Source organism: Mus musculus, chromosome 4, assembly GCF_000001635.26.
Source record: "Mus musculus strain C57BL/6J chromosome 4, GRCm38.p6 C57BL/6J".
Lineage (NCBI taxonomy): Eukaryota > Metazoa > Chordata > Mammalia > Rodentia > Muridae > Mus > Mus musculus.
Genome location: NC_000070.6, coordinates 125,175,546 through 125,192,622, shown reverse-complemented (window position 1 = coordinate 125,192,622; position 17,077 = coordinate 125,175,546). Strand labels below are relative to the sequence as shown.

The following is a 17,077-nucleotide window of genomic DNA, read 5'->3' as shown; positions in this document are numbered from 1 at the left end:
ATGTGTCTGTCTGCCTAGTAGATGTGTATGTGTGTATGTGAGTGGCATCTGTCTATCTCTGTGTGACTGTGTGTGTGTGTGACTGTGTGTGTGTGTGTTCTGTCTGTTGTATAATCTATATTGTCTATCTGTCTGTTGGTGCTGTGTCTATCTGTGTGAGTGGTGTTTGCCCACGTATCTGTCTGTCTGTCTGTCTGGCATATTTCTGTGTGAATGTGAGTGGTATCTGCCTATCTCTGTCTGTGTAATTGTGTGTGTGTGCTCTGTCTGTTGTGTGAACTGTGTGTGTGTGTCTGTTCCACCTGTGAGTGGTGTGTCTGTCCCTAACAAAGGGCTTTCCTCAGTATTTCTTGAACTGCACAGAAAACATGGGGAAGAAATCAGTACTTTACAGAAGTCTTCATCAGAGTTTTACATGGGATTAAGTCGCTGGCTCCAACTGATCCCAACTGACCCAGAAAACAAACATCATTGTTTACCAACCAATATCCATAATGGATGCTGTCAATTTTTATGGAAGATTGTAGGCAGTTGCTTTCAGCTTCTGTATTTGCCACTTTCAGCAAATAATACACGTGCATCCCTCTAAGTTAGAGACATGGAAGAGTATATCACTTTAAAATTGCAGCTATGCGTTGGCTTGGGTTATAAAAGTTGATTACATGCGAAATCCGAGGCACTCCAGCAAAAGCGCCAGTCTCTGAGAATGTAAGAGATATTTTCAGAGTGCTGCGTCCCCGCTCTCACCCTTCCAAGAGCTGGGATTTCAGGAACGTGCTGCCACACCAGATACCCCATGGAAGCAAAACTGCAGGGAAACCAAGCCATAAAAAGAGAGGACTACTGTATACAGAAAGTGCTTAGAAGAGCTGTTTGGCTTCACACGGCTTTGCTCAAACAGCACTGAACACTGTGTAGACACAATGGGTATCTGTTGAGTGGATAACATGCCCATAGCTCCTACCACTGGACTTCATACTGGCAACCATTAAGTCTTCACTCTTACGCAGAATGGAGTCCAGTTCTCCTTCTCCCACTTCCTCAAAGACTGCTGTTCCCCGTTGTTCAAATGAGGCATTGAGGCCAGAGATGGCTTGCCTCAGAAGTCCCCTTGAGTTGGGGCAGGCAGACCCGACCCTGTTTTAGGCTTCTGTGTTTCCCACTCCTGGGAAGCCAGTGGAGAGGGGTTTAATCAAGTGGAGCCCCACCCACCGACACCTGCCCCTCAGCCTCTGAAACTCAAAGTTTCATCAGCTCCTGATGCTGCAGCACCTCCTCTGCAGTTGAGAAGCCGAGCCATCTGCCGCCAGCCTGGGGCTGTCAGGAGGGAGCCCGAGCCAGGCGAGGCGAGCGGGCGGGCGGTGTGAGCTGGCTTTGAGATCCTCTTTTCAGGAAGCTGCTGCCTCTCCTGGCAGGCAGGGCTGGGAGAATGAGCTGTGTCAGACCCCATCCACCTACCAGGAGGGCCCAGAAGGTCCTGACACCACGTGATTGAAGCTCAACCTGTCAGCTCATGCCAACGCTAGAGGCTGGAGGCCAGGCCCAGGCAGAACGGTGTAAGGCCCTGGCTGGGACCTTGAACCAGGTCAAGAATTTTCTAAGTGCACAGTGAAGGGAGCCAGAGTTAAAATCTTCAGGTCCTTCTAACAAGGGGGGATCCAACACTTTCTTCTGCACACATGTAGCATTTAAACAGACAGGCACACATATATAAATAAAAATGAGGGGAGAAAATGAGTAAGTTCAAGGTAGGATATTTTGATGCCCTCCCCTACAAAACCCCTGAAGCATTCTGTGCTATCTTTCCCCTGTTATGATATCAAAATAACATTTGATTTTTTTTTTAATGACACAAAACGTTCAGGCTAAGAAAGGCCATGTACGGTGGTTTCTAGAGCCAAGCTGTCTGGATTTAAATCTGGCTTTGGGCACATCACCTGTGTGCTGTGCCTCAGTTTTCTCATCTTCAAAATGGACATGAATATGCCAGCGTATGTCTTCACAAGGTGGCTAGGAACAGAGGTAGAATAAATCAAGTACTTAGAACAAAGCCTGGTACAGAGCCAAAGCCCACTGAATGTCAGTGTGTGTGTGTGTGTGTGTGTGTGTGTGTGTGTGTGTGTGTGTGTATGTGTGTGTGTATGTGTGTGTGTATGTGTGTAACAGGGTCTTACTGTGTAGCCCAGGCTAACCTCAAACTCACAAACTCATAGTTCTCCAGCCTCAACCTGACAGATGGGTCTGGAGGTATACACTACCACACCCAACCCATTATCCTTTTGTAAGATTGAAATATCTGCTTCCTGGATTTGGGGCTCAGAAACATCTGGAAGAGGCCATTCACTGAAGGTAAAAGGTTTTACCCTTTCTTAGTCCTAAGTCCATAGTTGGAGCAACCCAGCCTCTGACCAGGGATGTGGGAGGAACCAAGGTCATTCCCTTGTCAGAAGCAATCCCAGCATGCCTCTGTAAGACAACAGCATGAGCCCATGGAGAGGGGAGGAGCATCCACAGAGCTCTAGGGAAAGGAGTTAGTCACTAAGGAGGGGCAGAGCACAGGACCCTCCTGGACATGCTTCCTGCCCCACAGTCTTGCCACCAGGAGCAATGGGAGGATGCTAAGAGCAGGGAGGGGAACACAAAGGTCCCCAGGGGGCCCCAGTTGGGCCAGAGGAGGAGGCTGTGTGGGACACCAGGTTACAGGGCTAAGGTGGAGGATGCTCTGGGCTCTGCCTTCAAGGAAAGGAAAATCGTAGTTTTATCATCGATCTCAGTTTTATCATCGATCTCAGGCTGGCATAGTACTTACGCACTCAAACAAGGAGGGCTATCTCCCTGAACGACCACCAGGTTGCCTGCCTGTGTGGAAACAGCTCTTTGAAGCCTGTCACAATCCAGGCTGGAGCTAGGGACTCCCTGCTTGGAGACCTTGAGCCTGTCCCACCCTCACTTGCCATGGTGACGTTCTTCCAAAACCACAGAACTGGGAAAGGAAGAAGATACATCGCCACTGTTTACTGTTGAATCCCCTAGGGTACAAGAACAAGGGGAGCAGAGAAGGCAAAGACAGGGTAACGAGAGACAGCGACAAGGGACACTGGGGGCTTCCTAGCTGCAACTTCAAGTCTCCCCTCTAAGGAGCACCCCCACAATCTTAGAGTTCTCTTTATGAGCCTGCAGCTTTGAACAGGTTTCTGTCCCTCCAGCCCAGGTGTGAAGCCTGTGTTCCCCTTCTCCCTGACTCTATTAATCTTAAAAGCCATCATTAATTTACTAACAATGTGTGCATCTGTGCCTCGTGTGTCCTGTTTCCAGAAACAAAAGGTAAGGAAGGGGCTGGGGAGCCTTGCTTGAACAACACAAATGAATTCCTCTGCCCATGGGGCCTCGTTTTACCTGATTCTACATTCAAAGATACCATCCAGTGGCCAAAAGCAATTAAAAAGGAGCCCTGATCATCCCTGGAATCTCTCAAAGTTCCCAATCCCTCTCCTCTCCCTCTGCCTTTCCCTAGATTCTCTCCCTAAGCACCTGGCCCAAGTACATTTCTCCTCTGTCCTCCACAGCAGTATGGAGGGAAGTGTGGCTAAAGGCTTTTAGCTTGCTGCTGCTGCTGCTGCTGCTGTATCCTTTTTCCCTTCCCACCATTCATAAAGGAATTCCTACAATTGACAGCAGCTACCAGGCCCATCCAACCTTCTGACATCATTGTGTGATGATCTACAAAGGCCATATTCACTATCCTGGGATACCTGCAGTCCTGGGGGGGGGGGCACAGTTTGAACATATCTATTGGACCATTAGTTCCAGCCCTACCCTTTGGCCATGTCTTTCCTTGGTCTCACAATTTTGGATCTCTGGAGTCCTGAGTAGCAGGCTCGGAAGATAATTCTTAGAGGGTTGTCCAGGGCACAGGGCATGAAGAAGCATCCCAGTCCTGTGGGAGAGGGTCAGAGAGGGCAGGCCAAGTCCCAAAGCAGCAGTTTCAACCTTGCCCTTGACTGTCTTGCTAGGACTCAAAGCCCCATGGAAGCTAACAGAACTGGCCTTTTCATCTAGATGGGGCAATTTTGAGGCACTCAATTCTTCTCTGCCGCACATCCCCAAACACCACTGATCTACAGCCACCAGAGCTATGACCTTGCTACCATCCGTTCAAGGTCAAGTCTTCACAGTTCTGGGTTCTCCTTTTCAGCAGCCAGCTCTCCACAGATCCAGACAGTTCCTCCAGCTCCTTCTGAACCCGCTCTTCTCATCTCCGCCCGGGATTCCTTCACCTTCATGCATCACAGTGTCCCACCTGAACACTGCCTGCCCAAGCCAACCCAACGCTCACCTGCCAGCCTACACACAAGCACACACAGCCCTACGCACCCATCATACCACATACCCCATAGACTGACTTTCTACTTCATTCTTCCAGAGGCTTATACTGCCTGGAGGAGACCTCCAAGTCTCTTTTTGGCATTCAAAGCCTATTCCCTTGGCTTGACCTTTTTGGCTCATCTTCAGATATTGGGCTAAGGGGCTAAGGTAATGAATGGCTTTAGTGGATCTTCTATAGTTTGAATTTGTTATTGTGAGCGGGTATGGCATTCACAGAGCACAAATCTTTCCCATATCAGTCAAGTAGCTCATTCTAACTGTGTGGCCCCTAGAGACCTCCTCACTGAGCAGTATGCCCTTCAAAGGCAGCTGATGTGTGTGGTCCCATTTCTGATCCCTGGTACCAACAACAATCCAAGTTAGTATGTATATGATGCAGCTAGGAGTCTGAGCTCCTGCTAGAGATATGACTCAAAGGTTAAAAGCACTGACTGCTCTTCCAGGAGTCCTGAGTTCAACTCCCAGCAACCACATGGTGACTCACAACCATCTGTAATGGGATCTGATGCCCTCTTCTGGTGTCTGAAGAGAGCAGTGGTGTACTCATAGACATTAAATAAATAAATAAATCTTTAAAAAAAAGAGAGAGTCTGGGCTGGCTTCAAATATAGATGTCACCATTACCCACTATGAGCTTGAGCTAATAACTTTGCCTCTTTGAGCCCCCATTTTCTCAGTTGCTAAACACAGTTAATAATAGTATCTGAGTTTTAAATTTATTGAGAGGATTAATCAAAAGAAATAATATATACAAAACACTTAACATAGTGTTACCCATAGGACCTAATACTTAATACTTTGTTAACTATTATTAAGTACTACCATGAATATCACTCCAGCCCATGTTGGCTTTTGAAGTTTTTAATTTCACAAAACTATGGCTTCTTATATCTGGAACTCCATTTCAAATGGGGAAACTGAGTCTCAGCAAGGTTAAGAGACTTGGCCAAGGTCATATGGCCATAAGACACTTCATGGAGACAATATTGGTACTATAGCCACCTCCTGAGTGCTTTCCTTTTTTTTTTAAGATTATTTATTATTATATGCAAGTAGACTGTAGCTGTCTTCAGACACACCAGAAGAGGGTGTCAGATCTCATTACAGATGGTTGTGAGCCACCATGTGGTTGCTGGGATTTGAACTCAGGACCTCTGGAAGAGCAGTCAGTGCTCTTAACTGCCAAGCCATCTCTCCAGCCCATCCCGGGTGCTTTCTTGCCTGCACATGAATTCTGGTTGTGGATAACACAGTTTTGCTTCACTCTTTGGCTTCTTTACCCCGGGGGTTGTTCATAAATGTGTGTGTGTGCATGTGCACAGGGGTTTGGGTAGACTCAGACTGGAGAGTGGGTAGGACTTGGCCATTGTTCTGTGCATGCTGATTCATGCGCCTACATGTCATGGGTAAGTATGCATCCATGCGTGCTTGTGTGCATGCATGAACACATGCCTGCATGTGTGGGGATGGGTATAGGTGCCAGAGGGAGGCTCCTACCACACACATGGTAATTGATCTTAACATCCTATGGTAAGATTCTGTAGACAGAACTGAAACACCAAATCTCTATATCTACACAGCTCCCAGCACAATGTATGGCCCAAAGGCTGACACAACGGGCCTCGTCTACACTCAAGTGCAAGAAAATAAGATGTCTGTCCCCAAAAGCTCCAGGCGCTTCCACCTCCTCAGCAGACCCATCAGCTGAGCTCAGCAGTGTAGCCAGGGTGCTCCCTGGGGACCCCGTCCAGCTGGGCCACTCTGAGCCTTCCCCAATCAGGCATCAATTGCAGAACAGCTGGCTGAAGTCCTCCCATGGGGGGTGGGATGAGTGGGTGCCCAGAGACATACCCCTCGCCTGAGGGCGGCTGCTTAAGTGGCAATAAAGGAAACAAAAGATGAAATACATCAGCCATTGGCAGCTGTAAAAAGAGCAAAATCGCTCAGCAGAAAACCAGGTACCATCCATCATCGGGCCCTTCTCCACTCCGAACTGCTGGAGCAGGAGGGTTTTTAATGCCCTCCGCTTCGTTTGCATTCTCTCTGCTACTCTCTTATGGTAGTCGAGGTTGCCAAGAAGATCTGAGTGGTTTTTTAAAGACGTTGATGAAACCATTTCCGCCAAAGGAATAAGTTTTTCTGGGCAAGGGCAGGGGAGGGGAGAAAGGGGAAAGAAAGTTTTCCGAAATAATACATTCGGTCTGCAGATGTATTAGCCCCATAAAAGCCAAGCGAGAAGTTTGGCCCGGGTGCGCTCCGAGCCGGTGAGATGAGCAGTTCATTCATTTTGCAGCAGAGTCGAGACCTGGATCTTTACAGAATCACCGGGAAACGCTTCGGAGGCAATCTGCAGCGTGGATGTGACCAGGGCTTGTCACCCTGCAAAATGTACAGTGGTGTCACAGTCTCTCTGAGCCAGAGGGCACCTTCAGAAGTCCCACTATCTTCAGAAGTACAACCCCAGATAGTCCAGGAAAGGACACCTCTTCTTCCTTTCCAAAGGTTGGGGTGAACCCCCTCCTCTTGTAATGGACCCTTGGCTGAGTCCTTCAGCTGAGCCAATTTGTAACCAGACTCCGATTTCTGGAGCTGGGCACATCCCATTGGTGCTGAGGCTAGGAGACTCCCAGAGGAGGAAGGCAGCATGTCCAGGAGCAAACTCCGCTAAGTACCCAACAGGAGTAAAACATGGCTTTCCCCATCCTTGGCCTATGCTGCTCTGTTTTCTCTCCTATCTATAGGACAGGCTATGCTCAGCAAGCACCATGCAACCCTAAAACCTGGGTCAGGAGGGGGTGGAGAAAGAAAACAACGCCAGGCACCCTGCAGACAGACAGACAGACAGACAGACAGACAGACAGACAGACAGATATCTGCGCCCTCTTTTGGACTGAGCTCTACATTGGTTGCTCTTGACCTTGTACAATGGGTCACTCACAAATGTGTCATCCTGACCAGCACTGGAAATTATCCTCTGCCCACACAATAGCGTCCCTGGCTCTAGCGCTCTGTCCAGCATCCACATATCAGGAAGGAAGGCACAGTTAGGACTCACTTGGCAGCTCACTGGGAAGGACAGTCACTTGTGAGGCTCTGTTCCTCCTTGGACCATTGACCAGGGCCTCTGGGAGATGACGAGGTCTTGATTGCTTTTGGTGTGTGTGTGTGTGTGTGTGTGTGTGTGTGAGAGAGAGAGAGAGAGAGAGAGAGAGAGAGAGATCATTACTAAAGACCCATTAAAGATCATTACTAAAGTCTGATAAGGCTCAGGAGGGAAGTGGACAGATGAACAATTAGACAGTTAACAACCTCGACTCCTGGTTACCGATCCTCTGTAATGCACCAGGGGCTTTATGCACATACCTTCCCTAACCCTTTCTATTGAAACTTCCAAGAAGACACACCAATCCTGCTGCCCCAGTCAAAGGCCAAGCATGGCTTTAAGAAGACCACAATCAGAACACCACCACTGTCCTTCTCAAGCTCATGACCTCCCTCCAGTCCTGTTGGCCACTGCTTCCCCATTTACCCAGAGAGATGAGCATAAGGCCATCTCCATGGCCTGTTCTCTCATCTGTGCAGTGGGAATAATAAAGTCACACAGTATCGTGCTGACAACCAAAAGGAGTTCACATGTGGATGGTGTGGGCTCCCTGAGGAACACATTCTCTGACCTGGCATATAAACAGTAGCTGCCTATTGTCTCCCACCGAGCTCAGTCTCAATTTATGCCACCAGCCTCTCCTACCTACTAGAGAGGAACCCAGGGGACCTGGAAGAAGCAGTGGATTCAAGTCCTACAACTCAACCTCTGGGTTTTCCTAGGGTTGGCAGTGGCACTGCTGGCCAGTGCAGACCTGCATAAGCTGCAAGTTGCCTATGAGTCTCAATGAGGGATTCTTCTGCAAGGAGAAAGGGAAGCACTGTGTAAATGGGAAAGGCTGGCTTTTGCTTTGGATGCTACAACCATAAAATACATATGGCTCAAGAGGGACAGAGGTGTGCGGTCCACACCCAGTGAATGTCAGTCACTCAGAAACCATCACAGAGTCAAGGTACCAGGATAGAGATGTGAACACTTGAGAGAGATGGAGACATGAGAGTCCTAACCCCACAAAGGGACACACAGGACATTACAGAGCAGACATCATTTGAGAAAGGTCTGGAAAGAAGCTATACCTGAGGGGCATAACTCAGTGGTAGAATGTTAAGCTAATATGTATGTGTAAGGCCCCTGGTTCAATTCCCAGTACTGCCAAGAAGGATAGTGGTTACCAGACATTGGAAAAACTAGGATGGGGGAAGGCAGGCAGATATAATCGTATGAACTAGGACAGGATGTGTGTGTATATGTGTGTGTGCATGTGTGTATGTGTAACGTGTGTGCATGTGTGTGTATGTGTGCATGTGTGTATGTGTGCATGTGTGTGTATGTGTGTGTGCATGCATGTGTGTGCCAGTGTTAGTAGGTGTGTGTGTGCAAACCTGTGTGTGTTAGTGTGAGCAAGTGTGTGTGTATGCATGTGTGTGCTAGTGTGAGCAGGTATGTGTGTGCTAGTGTGGGCAAGTGTGTGTGTGTGTGCACATATGTAGTATGCATGTGCATGTATGTGTGTGCCAGTGTAAGTAGGTAGGTATGCAAACCTGTGTGTGCTAGTGTGAGCAAATATGTGTGTGTGTGTGTGTGTGTGTGTGTGTGTGTGTGTGTGTGTGTAAGCTCAAAGTGTTGGGAAACAATGAAGTGTTAGAGGACAGGGCATGGTGACAAGGGACACCGGGAAAGAGTTTGGAGATAGGGAATGGTTCAGACTCTTGACTTCCAAACTTCAGATACCGAGCATCTCAGAGGTTCCCAGTGTAAAACACGAGGAAAGCAAAGGGTGATGGAGCTATTCCACCGAAGAGTGGGCAAGTGGATACAGAGAATAGGCAAGAGCCCTGGGGACACACACAGATAGTGGCTAAGGACTCTCCAAGCCTACCAGATGCCTGGGCTCCTGGACCAGCTGAAATATGGGTCCTGAGATCCTAGACTGACAAGAGGTTGTCAGGAACCCAAGGGCCCAATCACGTTCTCGCAACCAGGATAGCAAATATACTCCCTTTACCTGCCAGCTTGATGGATTGGTGATGTCTGCCTAAATTACTATTTGAGAAGGATTATGAGACCATGGCTGGGCCCAATGAGAAAGAGAGCTGTGATTTATTAGCACTGTCTGTCATGGGTGCAGGGCAGGGAGGGATGGTACATGTATCCCCCACTTATTTTGTCTGTGGCTTATATGTAGACTCCCTGTCCAGGATTACTGAGATGTGTGGCCAGTTAGGAGAAACAACAGATGCACAGCGAGGGAGGAGCTCGAGTTCAAGGAAAATCACGAGTTCAAGGCTAGCCTAGGATACATAGGGAAACCCTGTCTCAAAACAAACAAAAAATTAGAGAAGCATCAGATAACATGCCAGTCTCTGGCACTGGGGGGTAGCCCTTTTGTTGGCATCTTAAATGGCATCTTAGAGATGCTGCTGAGAAATCCATGGGACCCAGAGACATTATTCAAGTGCTAGAGTATTAATAATGCCACGTGTATAAAGGCTACATGAAGAGACAGGAGCCATAGGAGTGGGAGGCTCAACGGATAAGGTATCTTTCACACAAGGGTAAGAACCAAAGTTTAGGGCCTCAGAACCCATGTTAAAAGTCAGGTGGGCGTGGGGAGGAGAGCATGGTGGGTGTGGTGGGGCATGGTAGGTGTGGTGGGCGCGGGGTGGGGGGTGGCGCGTGGTGGCCATCCGTAATCTCGGCACCCCAGAGACAGAAACCAGGGATCCTCGGAGCAAGCTGGCTGGTTAGAACATCAGGAAATACCTTCTCAAGACATCCTGCCTCTCAATGAATAGAAAGAACATAAACTCCAATGTGACACTCCATATCCTCCACTCCAAATGCTATCCCAGCTGATCACTGAGTTGGATCGCCTTTGGGTCTGGTTGATCAATTTTAAGGTGTGAGTTTTTTCTTTTATTCGCTACATTTTATAATAAACAGGGGTTTTCGTTGCTTTTAGAAAGAAAGAAAGAAAGAAAAAAGAAAGAAAGAAAAGAAGGAAGGAAGAGAGAGAGAGAGAAAGAAAGAGAGAGAGAGAGAAAGAAAGAAAGAAAGAAAGAAAGAAAGAAAGAAAGAAAGAAAGAAAGAAAGAAGAAAGAGAAAGAAGAAAGCAAAGAAGTTGCCTGATTACACAAACCGATTGTAGGTCTCCACATGTGTGAACATCCATGTCCACAAGTACATACACATGTGTACACACGCCTGCAAACCTGCATTCACACCACACACATAGGCATGCAAAGGAAAAGAGAGAGAAAAGGAAGGCCACAAAGTCTCACAGGGAGGCCGGGAGATAACTTGGCAGTTCAGATCACCTCCTCTTACAGAGAACATGGGTTTGGTTCCCAGCACCCACGCGCTGGCTCAAGACCACCTGTAACTTCAGTTCCTGGGGCTCCAACTCCCACTTCTGACCACCGAGGGCACAAATGCACACAGGGTGTGCATATGTACATAAAAGCAAAACTCCCAAACACATAAAATAAGCTCTTAAAAAGACAACTGTGATGCCGGCGGTGGTGGCAGGGCACCCCTTTGATCCCAGCACTTGGGAAGCAGAGGCGGGGGGGATCTCTGAGTTCAAGGCCACTACAGAGTGAGTTCCAGCACAGCCGGGGACAGATAAAGAAACCCTGTCTCAAAAAAAAAAAAAAAAAAGATACCATGAAAGAGTATCAATGAGGTGGAACATTCTTTGCTTGGGACCAGAGGAATCACAGGCGTGGAAGTCTCTCAGCACGGCACGCACACACTGTTGAAGCATACCATTTTTCTCAAAGGAGGTCTTCAGTTTTCTGCAATCTCTCAGAAAGATCTATAACCCCCAGAAAGGTTTCAATCATCACTTAAGATGAGGGAGAGTAATGAGGTATAATTGAATCCTGCTGGATGAAGGAGCATCGGTAATTCTCAATAGGAGGTGAGTTTCTGGAGCGAACAGCTGACTGCTCCACAGTGCAATCTGCTCAGCCTTTAAAAATGTCCTCCATCCTGGCACGGCCGCACACACCTGTAATCCCAGCCCACAGGAGGCCGAGGCCATCGTAAGTTCCAGTGTGGGGTATATAATGAGACCCTGTCTCAGAAGCTTGCCCTCCAATCTGGAGTGCAAACTTGGGACTACTTAGGAATATTGGAGCCCATGGAAATCCAAGAGGCTTTTTTTTTCCTCTAAGAATGTTCTTGGGGACTAAGGAGAAAGCTAAGTAAAGTACTCACACGTACGAGGCTGGAGATTCTGCTCCCAGAATCCACATTTTAAAAGTCAGATGTGAGCAAGGGATATAGCACTTGCTCTGCAAGCATGAGGACCTGAGTTCAAATCCCCAGCACCTACAGAGAAAGTCAGAGACAGAATGGAGTGATGGTGCATCTGATGAAGTTACGCTGTTCATGTGTCTATTAAAAAATAACAAGAAGCCAGGCCTGTTTATGTGTTCCTGTAAGCCTAGAAGCAGAAGGCAAAGTGGCTTCTGGGAGCTTGCTAGCCAGACAGGTGAGCTCCCAGCTTAATGGAGAAGTCTGTCTCAGACACTAAGGTAGACGGTTATAGAGGATGACACCTGATACTTAGCCATGGCCACCATGTATGCACACATAGGAACATACCCACATTCACACATCCATATGCATTCAGCGCATACATATACACGCACGCACATGCTTTCTCTCTCTCTCTCTCTCTCTCTCTCTCTCTCTCTCTCTCTCACACACACACACACACACACACACACACACACACACGCACACACACACACACGTTCATCCTTGGGCACCAGGCATGAACATTATGCAAATATACTTGCAAGCAAAACACTCACACACTTAAAATATATATTTTAATTTTAAAAAGGAAGGAAGAATGGATGTCTGGATGGATGGGTGGATACGTGATGCATGTATGAATGGGTGCCTGGATGCCTGGATGGATGCACCAGATGGACAGAGAGGGTAGAGATAGCTTCACTTTCGCCTGATGAGGTACTGGAGGCTCTGCCCATGGTTCAGAAGAATCCAGTGAGCACACTAAGCAGATCTACACACCAGTGGTTTGGAGGGCCATGGGGTACAAGGTTGGGGTAATGAACTGGTCTCTAGATATGATTATAGATGTGAACTTCTGTAAGGGACCTAATGTGTGAGCCTGGATGGAGATTGGGTGTAAAGAGAATCTTCCCCATCCTAGAAGACCTCAGGTCCCTCACCCCCACCAAGGCTTCTGAACTCAGGTCCCTGCTGCCCTTCTCATTTCTTTCAAGTCTCAAGGTCACTGACCCTCCTAGGTGAGTCCAGAGAAAGCCCCCAAGACTCCTGGGAGAAGCCTACCCTTTGGTCTTTGGGGTTTATTATGAAGACCAAGAAATTGGATCATAGTCTCAGTGGCTTCTTCAAGTTCAGGACAGTTGGGTTTCTTTATTCCTCCTAGGTTTGATGGTGAGAAGAAAAAGGCTAAGCCAACAAGAAAGGAAGGTCTGAGATCTCAGATGCCAGACTTCCTACCTACTATCTTACACCCTGCTTCTACAGGCCAGGTACTGAGAACAAAATGCTCAGAAGAGCAGAAGCAGACCCCTCAATGGCTCAGTGGCTAAGAGCACATGTTGCTCTTCCAAAGGACTCAGATTTGATTCTCAATATACACCGTGGCTTACAACCATCTGTACCTCCAGTCCCAGAGGATCAGATGCCATCTTATAGCCTCCTTAGACATTCTCATGGTGCAAGCATCCAAGCAGGCAAAACATTTATACACATAAAATATACATTTTAATTTTTAAGAAAAGAAAGGAAGAAAAATGGATGGATGGATGGATGGATGGATGGATGGATGGATGGATGGATGGGTGGGTGGGTGGATGGATGGGTGGGTGGATGGGTGGATGGATGGATGGATGGATGGATGGATGGATGGATGGGTGGATGGGTGGATGGGTGGATGGGTGGTGTCTCGGCAGCCTCTGTTGGTCCTGTCAAGTAGAAGGAGCTCTGTGCCTCACATCAGGAACAATGACTAACACACAGGTCAGCTCAGCTCAGGCAGAGCCCTGATAACTTCTACCCACAAGTCAAATGGCATCAGAATCTGTTCCAACTCAAAGACGGCACATCTGAAAATGTCCACGTCAGCTGCCATTGCGCTTCAAGGTGGCAGCGTGAAGACATCATCAGAGTGGCAATCTTCATCTTTCTGCTAGTCACCAGATGTGCCAAAATAAGTCCATTTCTTCTAAATTTATCAAAGTGTTGGCAGACAGAAAAATGCCAAGCTGTCAAATGAAACAGAGACTTCGCTTCAGTTTCGAAGATAGATGCCTTCTAAAAAAGAGAACCGCACCAGGAATCACAAGGCCCAGGTTCTGTATCTTGGCTTGGTCATCCCTGGCTGTGTGCCCTTGAGAGGCCTTTTGCCCAACAGATGCCATCCTTTTCAGCTCCTCCTACTTTTCTTTTTTTTTTTAAAGATTTATTTATTTTATGTATATATGAGTACACTGTCACTGTCTTCAGACACACTAGAAGAGGGCATTAGATCCAACTACAGATGGTTGTTGCTGGGAATTGAACTCATGACCTTTGGAAGAACAGCCAGTGTTCTTAACTGCTGAGCCATCTTTCCAGCCTTTTGTTGTTGTTGTTGTTGTTTTGTTTTGTTTTGTTTTGTTTTTGAGACAGGGTTTCTCTATGTAGCCCTGGCTGTCCTGGAACTCACTCTGTAGACCAGGCTGGCCTCAAACTCAGAAATCCGCCTGCCTCTGCCTCCCTAAGTGCTGGGATTAAAGGCGTGTGCTGCCGCCGCCGCCGCCACCACCACCACCACTGCCACCACCGCCTGGCTTCCTCCTCCTTTTCAATGTTGACTGAGAATCCTGGCTGCTGACTGACCCCTTTCCTCTGTTAACTTAGAGGATGTTACCATTTGTCACAAACAAGTAATCAGAATAGGGCAGGGCATAAGGAGGGGCTGACTGAGGCCCTGGAGAGCTCATTAGAGGGAAAAGCTCTTGGACTCATGACTCCTGAGCAACAGTTCTGATGCACTAAAGCAGTCACATGCAAAGGGGGGGGGGTGTGAGGGAGATGACTGTGTATGGTGTGTGGGATGGGGGGACACGGGGTGGAGTCATGACCAAGCCGAAAGGAAACAACAAATCCCTCCTCCCACCCACATTAAGCTTTGGTGGCCTGATTATACCGAGCCAGCATCTCCAGGACTGGGGAGATGGCTGTAGCTAAAGCACTTGCCAGGCCTGAGCACCAGCATTCAGGTCCCTGACATCAATATAAATGCAAGGTTGCCATGGTGACCTCAGTAATCCTAAACACCGAAGATAGGCGATCCCTGAAGCAAGGTAGCTAACTAAACAAGCAGCACGGGGAAGCTCTAGATTCCTGTAGATCCTACCTTATTAAGGTAGAAAGTAACCAAGGAAGAAACAATGTCAACCTCTGGACTTCATAAACATGTACACACACACATACACACACACACACACACACACACACACACACACACACATACACACACACATACACACACACACACATACACACACACACACATACACACACACACACATACATACACACACATACACACACACACACACACACACATACACACACACACACATACATACACACACATACACACACACACACACACACACACACACACACACACATACACACACACACACACACACACAACAGTATCTCTTGTGTCAGGTATAGTAGCAGATGCCAGAACTCAGCAGGTTAAGGCAGGATCATTGTCATAAATTCAAGGTCATCCTGGGCTGTCTCTAACCAAGCAAAAAGACCAACGAACTGGACCCTTACCAATGAACTCACTAGGAAGCCCCCAAGCAGATCAAGATCACAGGCACCCTTAGGACTGGAGATACAAGCAGTTGTGAGGACTGTTAAAAACTAAGCCAGAACCACCCACAGGGCTACCAGGCTTGGGTGATTTAGTAAAAGCTTCCGTTTGTAAAAGCTTCCAGACCACCCCAGAAGCCACATCCTGGCCCTGTCCGTAGTTCTAACAGCCTCTGCCAGAGGCTGGCCTGATTGACACCATCCTCCACACCAGCTGTCCACCCAGGCCACATCCTGTGCGACCTCAGCCAACTGCAGAGCCAGATGCCTGTCCATCTCTGCTTCCTGCCCGGCCATGACCACCTTCCAGCCTGCACCAGCTCCCGCCTGGCTCGGCCCAGCTAACATCTTTGCCATCCACCTACCCAAAGCCGTGCTGCTTCGTTTGACCTCTGCCTGCGGGTGTGCTCCATTACCCAGCCTTTCCCAGCTTGGCAGCCACTCGGCTTCTAAAAACACGACTGTGGCTGAAGAATCAGCCCCAGGAAGGGACACTGAGCCTTGACTGGTCACCACCAGATGGCAAGATTAGAGCCAGAAGCACCCAGCCGGGTGCTGAACAGGATGGCCTCATGAAACTTACCAGTCAGGGGAACAAATCTCGAGACAGCAGAAGCCCAGCCCAATTGCACACTCCTCCAGGAGTCTCACTACATCTACACCTTGTCTACTCTGTCCCCCAAACTTCCTGTCTTTAAGGAGATCAGGACAGCTTGCAAGACTTGATTAGGAAAAGAAAGATGAAATAAGACCAAAAAAAAAAAAAAGAGGAAGGGGGAAGCACATCTCTTTCCCCTTTTCTATGTCCCAAGTGACTGTGAGTGTGTTGAATATCTCTAAGCCTTCCCCACCAGAGGCCATTACAGAAATGAGAATGCTTGATAAATCATACAGGGTGGCGAAAGAGGTAGTAGTTACCGTCAGCATCAACACCGTTCAATCTCTGTGTTACTCAAAGGGACTCTGAAAGTTGTCTGGGAAAGGAGATGAGCCTGTGCTGTGAGCCAGATGTTGCTGCAATCGCTCCGCAGAGGTGAAATGGTTTGACTAGTGCCCTGGTTAGGATGACTGTGGCTGTAATGAAACACCATGACCAAAGCAACCTGGGCAGGAAAGGGTTCATTTGGCTTACACTTCCACATCACAGTTCATCATCAAAGGAAGTCAGGACAGGAAATCAAACAGGGATGGAACCTGGAAGCAGGAGCTGATGCAGAGGCCATAGAGGGGTGCTGCTTACTGGCCTGCTCCACATGGCTTGCTCAGCCTTCTTTCTTATAGAACCAGGACTACCAGCCCAGGGATGGCATCCCCCACAGTGGGCTGGGCCCTCCCTCATCAATAACTAATGAAGAAAATTCCCTACAGGTTTGCCTACAGCCCAAGCTTAGGGAGAAATTTTCTCCACTGAGGCTCCTTCTTCTCCAGTGGCTTGTATCAAGTTGACATGAAGCCAAGCTTGGCCCAGAGCCAGACCTGAGCCAAACCGCCTGGAACTTGGCCTTGAATGAGACAGAGAGAGACTTCATGACCACTCTTCCCCAGGTTCATCCCTCAAGACACTCCCCATAGCACATCCCAGTCACTTTCTCCCCAGAAGGAAGAATAATGGGGTTCAGCCTATGCCCTTGGACAGATGGATCTCAAACAATAGCGTGTATGGGTTACTGGGGCAGGGCTAGGGACAGGGCTCCTGGGAAAGCGCTA

The 17,077-nt window shown here is 48.2% G+C and overlaps 2 long non-coding RNA genes across 2 annotated transcripts in view; both read right to left on the bottom strand.

Moving 5' to 3' along the window:
- Gm32611 overlaps window positions 1-17,077 on the bottom strand; it is a 144,273-nt gene that overhangs the window by 97,793 nt on the left and 29,403 nt on the right. The window lies entirely within an intron of this gene.
- Window positions 5,571-17,077, bottom strand: part of Gm40245 — a 37,010-nt gene continuing 25,503 nt past the window's right edge. The window contains exon 3 of the long non-coding RNA XR_868135.1: window positions 5,571-6,765. This is a non-coding gene — a long non-coding RNA (predicted gene, 40245). The remainder of the gene's footprint in view (window positions 6,766-17,077) is intronic.